Source organism: Garra rufa, chromosome 20, assembly GCF_049309525.1.
Source record: "Garra rufa chromosome 20, GarRuf1.0, whole genome shotgun sequence".
Taxonomy (NCBI): Eukaryota; Metazoa; Chordata; class Actinopteri; order Cypriniformes; family Cyprinidae; genus Garra; species Garra rufa.
In genome coordinates, this window is record NC_133380.1 from 31,293,032 (window position 1) to 31,299,031 (window position 6,000).

The following is a 6,000-nucleotide window of genomic DNA, read 5'->3' on the forward strand; positions in this document are numbered from 1 at the left end:
TTTAACTGATCTTTTTCCACAGTGGATTCATGCAACCAGAGTGAAACCCTTGAAATGAAAAACAATGTATTACATGTACTAACTGTTTTTGTTTTCCAGAGCAATAATGTGTATTGTCCTAGCTGGACTCATGGTACCCAACGCTTCAAAGGAGGAGGCCAAAAGAAACCTCTTCTGGCAGTATGCAAACTGGACAGCACGTCAACTGACCAATGAATCATGTGTGGTGTGTCAAGAATTATTCCGCACCATAATAACTGTATCCTTGAAACCATTTGTCTATAACTGTGAACCCCCCAATTTTACTGTGTTCTGTACATATTATGCAGGGGAAATGTATGTATGGTCTCCTAGGTGTGTAAAGAGGGTAACAACACCCTATACTGATGAAACTAAACGGTATAATTACTGTTGTATGAATGAAACGTGCAAGAAAGAAGGTAGTGCATCAAGTAAAAATGAAACTGAAACTGTTGATGTAAAAGTTAGCCTGGTGTTACCAGAAGGTTTTATGTTTCCTTACTGTTTTAATGGGACATCAGGTGAAAGCGTGACAGGTATAAGTGCTACAAATTGTAAACAAATAATAAACCAAGGGCAGGGTATAGAAAGGTGGCTGCAAAGCTACTGTCCAAGGTTCGAGAGGGGCTCGTGTGAGAAGAACACCGCAGCATGTGCTAAGGGAAATAATAGAACTGTTTGTTACACCTCCACGAACACTGCCTGTGTATCACTACTAATGTACTGTGAGTCCCCCTGGCCAGCGAAAGGTGCAGTGCTGGCTTATGACTGGTACTGGTATTGTGGTGAGGACACTGTAAACAACACTTACAGGATGAGCTGGACAGGCCTCTGTGCACCAGTGCAGCTGCAACATCGTGTGACTGTTATGCATACACAACGTGATTTGTCTTTCAGGAGCAAACGATCAGTGGACAACGAGGACGTCCCTGAGGAACATCAGATGAGGTCACACTGGACTCGGTTCTGGAAGTCTATGGTACCTCAGTTCGGCGTCTCTGACCTACTGAGACAACAGAACATCATGCATTATCGACTGGCATCCTTTGTTAACAGCACCACAGCTGCACTGGTAGGGGTACAAAGCGAGCTGCGTGCACTGAGACAGGTGGTCGTGCAAAACAGGTTGGCCCTGGACATGCCTCTTGCTCAGCAGGGAGGGGTTTGTTCTGTTGTAGGTGACAAATGCTGCACATACATACCTGCAAATGATGAGCCCGAGGGATCAATTGGCACTGCTGTAGCTACTATGAAGCAGATCTCATCCCAGATATATGAGGATGAGCTAAAGTCTAGAACTAACAATTGGAATTGGGGTATTCTCTCTAGCCTATTTGGCACGTTTGCACCTTATGTCTCAATGATAATACCGGTATTACTTATTTTGTTTTTATTGTGTATTTTTGGTCCATGCATTGTGAAATGTTTCACACAACGTATGTATACTATGGTTTCTGCTATCTCTGCAGGATATCGCCCACTGCCACAGAAGGATACAGGAGAATCCAGACTCTAGAGAGAGTCTGGAAGAGGGGATTATAAGAATTAATGTGTTTTGCAGTGAGGTTTTCTTAAGTTAATATTTTGTAGTTTTCTTGTCTTTTGCAGTTTACTTCAGTTAAGAGACACAGTTCGTTCTGGGAATGTTTTGTCTGTCTGTTTCAGGGTTATCTGTCGGCAGGAAACCAGTTGAGTGCGGCTGCACTATCTTCCTCTCTTCCTTATAGTTGCCCTGGATCATCTGTAATTTTCCTTCCCATATGTAGAAGTATTTGCTTAAATGATATGTGAACCCCCGCCTACATGAAGGCTTGTAAGGGTGCTGTATAAAAGATGGGACTGCCCCATCTTCTTTGGTAGATAACAATAAACCAACTTGTATTAGACTTTGGTGTGTTGTTGTCTATCCCAAGCGCTTGTTGCTGATCCACTCGACAGACCTGAGAAACTGCAGTGACCCAGAAACGAGGTTCTAACAGTTTTTGTTTCAGTTAAAAGCACGTAAACGCATAGAATAACGCTGCGTGTTTCAAGGCGCTTCAGTGGACCTTTAACAGTTGAAAGAATACTAGGACAAAGATATATTTCCTCAGCAGGCACTCAAACTAATATTTTATTGTGAATATGAGACTGAACTGAAGAATGCTGTATCTCTCTCATAATTCTCTACATAATATAATGAGCTTTTACTACAGTAATACAATAAGCTTTCAATAAAGCAACTCAACGTTCCTTCATTACTAGTTCTAAAGTGACATTAGTAACAGAAGCTTGGCTCAGCTGTTCAACTGTCAACTTGAGGTTTGATCCATGATGGAAGGAAGTAGTTCTGCACACAATTATTTTTAAGACACAGTGGTTGTTTCATATTTATTTACACACTTGTGCTGTCAAGCTGTTGTATAAATGCAGTATCGCACAGCTACACATGTGATATTGCCCATTTATATCTGACTGCAGGTGTGTTTGCTTCATGTACACTGTAAAAGATTTTATAATTCAAAACTCAACTAAAGTGCCAATGTTAAAGGACATTCAGTTCTTATAATTTACTTGGAGCCAACTGAAAATGGTCATCCCAGCAAGTCAACAGGCAATTTTGAGCTTTGACTTCCAAAATCTTTTACAGCAGGGGTCTTCAACGTTTTTCCAGTCAAGGACCCCTTTGGTGATAGAGACATGGGGCAGGGACCCCCTGATATAAAATGTGTGAAACATAGCCTCTGATATTAATCATATTAGTTATATTATTTTAAAACAGAACTTTGTTGTTGTTGTTGTACATGCCTCATTGACAATTTATTAAGTTGTTCACAGTTGTCTTAATTATTTATAGTTTCATGCATTTTCCCTATACAGTCAGGTGGACTATTACACTATTACATGAATTTCAGCTTTAATTAATAGAACTTTACAGTCAACATTACTGTGAGGTAGAGCTGCACAATTCTGAATAAAATGAGAATCTAATTTTTTATTTTTTGCTTAGAATAAAGATCACGATTCTGCAGAACTTTATTTTAAAGATTTACCCCTGAACATTAGGTTATCAAACAGCAGTAAAATAAGACATGATGCACTTTGCTTTAAATTTAACTAAATGTACACTGCAAAAAATGCTTTTCTTATTTTTTTTTAAACAAGTCAAAATTAAGTGTGTTTTTGCTTGAAACAAGCAAAATAATCTGCCAATGGGTAAAAACAAATAATCTTGTTTTCTGTTTGAAATAAGACTTTTTTTCTTACCCCATTGGCAGATTATTAAACTTGTTCTGATCAAAAATAACTCAATTTTGGCCTGTTTTTTCTGAAAACAAGAAAATAATTTTTACTCGTCTAGAAAATCCTTCTAGATTTAAGAGTTTTACATATTTTGGCTGGAAACAAGACAAAAACATTTTTGCAGTGTAATGAAAATAATGTAATAATGTAATATGTTTGCATGCGTTTTTTAAACCTGTCTTTTGCAACAGTTGTCACGGGAAACACGCTTGTGTCCGTTATTTCTTTATGTCTCAGGGAGGTTGTTGGGAACGGTCTTGCATTGAAAAATGTTGCAGTTCTTTCTTAGTTGTGTAGATAAAAAAAATGCAGGCATGATCAAAGTAGGCTACTCTTTCAAAATTCAAAGTGCAAATAGAGACCGAATTTTTCAAGCATGATACAGAGCTATAGACATCTGCACAACTTATTATAGCCCACATAATAATAACAGCCTAGATATTTTATATAGCCTAATTTGCGCACATTGGGAAGTCGTGGGGTATTAAAATTGCTTTTGAATGCGGGTGAGCGTTTTACTTTTGTTAATCGCGCGAAACTCTCGCGGCGCTGAGCGTGCATTCTACAATACAAGAGATTACTTCAACAAAACCAATTGAAAGTGGGAGGACACAAACGGGATTTTGAAAAGCGTGTCCCCAGTGGAAATTATGCCCCTGTGTGAGTGGAACTTTGCCGCTGAGTTATCATCTAATGTGAATGTATCCCGCGTTGTACAGTACAGGAGGCGCCAGAATTGTATCTGACAGAATGTAGAATGAACGTTGATGTATTTTAAATCCACGTGCATGCACATGGATGCAAGGGTTTTATTAAAACTGTTAATGTAATAATTAAAATCATTTTAAATTTTAATATTTTATCTTTGATGTTTTAACTATTTTTTTAACAAACAATTATTTTTAGTAAAAATTATTAATGATCCAACAATAATTAGCGGACCCCCGGTTGAAGACCCATTACAGGCCTGGGTATACTACAGTATACTTAGAGTAAATTTCAGAAGTCTGAGGCAAATGTTCATTTAAAAAAATGAATGAATTAAATGAAAGCATCACCAGCAGACTGTCATTGCTTGATTTTCTGAATATGTTTGTTTCTTATGCGCCAAACAAGACAGTGACATGGGAAAAAAATCTCCAAAACTTGGATCCCAAGAGAACCTGACACCTTTGAAAACAAAGCTAAACTTGACCAGGCTTGTCTTCAGTGACTCTAGTGAGGTGATGTGGGATCTGTAACTCTCTGGTCACCAACATCAAACCTGAACCATATAAAGCTACAGAGCGGATGGTCAATCAAACAGATCGAGGTTTTCATTAATTACACAATCACAACAGCACTGCATTACACCACAGGAAAAAAACTGGCAGATGACCACCAGTGAATCCTCTGAAGGAAGTGTCACTCCGGGAACTTTTATTGAGCAACCGGAGTCACTAAAAAACTGCAATAAAACTCCAGCTTGTGCCAAAACTCTGAGATTTAATGCGCAATCATGCTAATAAGCTTCTCTGCCAGTGTGCACTGGACAAGATACAGTAAAATCAAGGTAACCACTTTGTTTAGAACGATCACATATTTAAATTTTCACCTAAAACTACACATTGTATAAACGTCCCTCTTATTATATGTGGGAGTCAAATTCCATTCTCAACATTACCTGTTTTTCTTGTTTCTTATACGTTTGCTTATGCAAAACTTTGTTTAGATTTCATCGTCATTTCTGCTGACTAACATTTTACACAGTCAGTAAAAAGCAAAGCTGTGCTGTTCACTGTAAGCTCTTGTAGTTTTCTGTAATCAGGAAGACAAATGAAGATGAGCTGTCACTGTACTGTCTGTCTTTCAACCTATATAATCTTTACCTCAAGTTTATCACATATTTAATTTCTCCTCCATGCCACACAGCTTCATTTCTTCACGTTACCTCACAGCAGCGCTTTACACAATTACATTTCAATCTCGGACACAGTCTAGTCCATCTGGCATATGAAATACTAACGCATTTTGATGTTTTCAATAATATACCGGTGAACTTGCTGACTCGATACAACCAACACTTTCACTTGCATTCACACAGTCACCTTAGGATGAAGATGAAGACGAAGACGCGTCGGCCTGATGAAGATCCTCCCTTAATGTGAACCCAGTGGGATGAAGATCTTCAAAAAGTTGAAAAGCAGTGAGCTCAAGATCAGCATCTACTTTAATCTCCAGCCATGAGGACGACAAAGGTGACAGTGAAGCAGCGACAGCAGAAACACATTTCATAATAAGAGTCCGGAGAGCACGAGGAATCACGTGCCAGTTTGACGCAGAATAAAAAAAAGTAATATATTACTTATTACTAGTTACTCTAGTAAAAAAAAGTACTATTATTACTAGTATACTATTACTTATTACCCCAGCAAACAGTAATTAGTTACACAACTAACGTTAGTTAGATAACTTTACACCCCCAAAAAAATTAGTTATTGCATAATTTTGCTGCCTGTGTATCCACAAAAGTTACAGATAAATGAAGAGTACAACTAGTTTAAACTGTTGACAAGCCACAATTTCTTGACAACTTCTGTTATTTAATAAAGCAGCAACATAGTAAAATCGGCAACAGGGCTCAAGCAGGTACGCAGAAAAATAAGGGGACATAGTTGTAGCCTACCTTTTGGGGTACAACGGCTTGTCACTGGAGCA

General features: G+C 38.2%; 1 protein-coding gene across 1 annotated transcript in view; it reads right to left on the reverse strand.

Moving 5' to 3' along the window:
• Positions 1-5,539, reverse strand: part of slc11a2 (solute carrier family 11 member 2) — a 30,833-nt gene extending 25,294 nt beyond the window's left edge. Inside the window, exon 1 of the mRNA XM_073825612.1 lies at positions 5,391-5,539. The gene's annotated coding sequence lies outside the window, so the exon portion shown is untranslated. The remainder of the gene's footprint in view (positions 1-5,390) is intronic.
• Between the last annotated feature and the right edge of the window lie 461 nt (positions 5,540-6,000).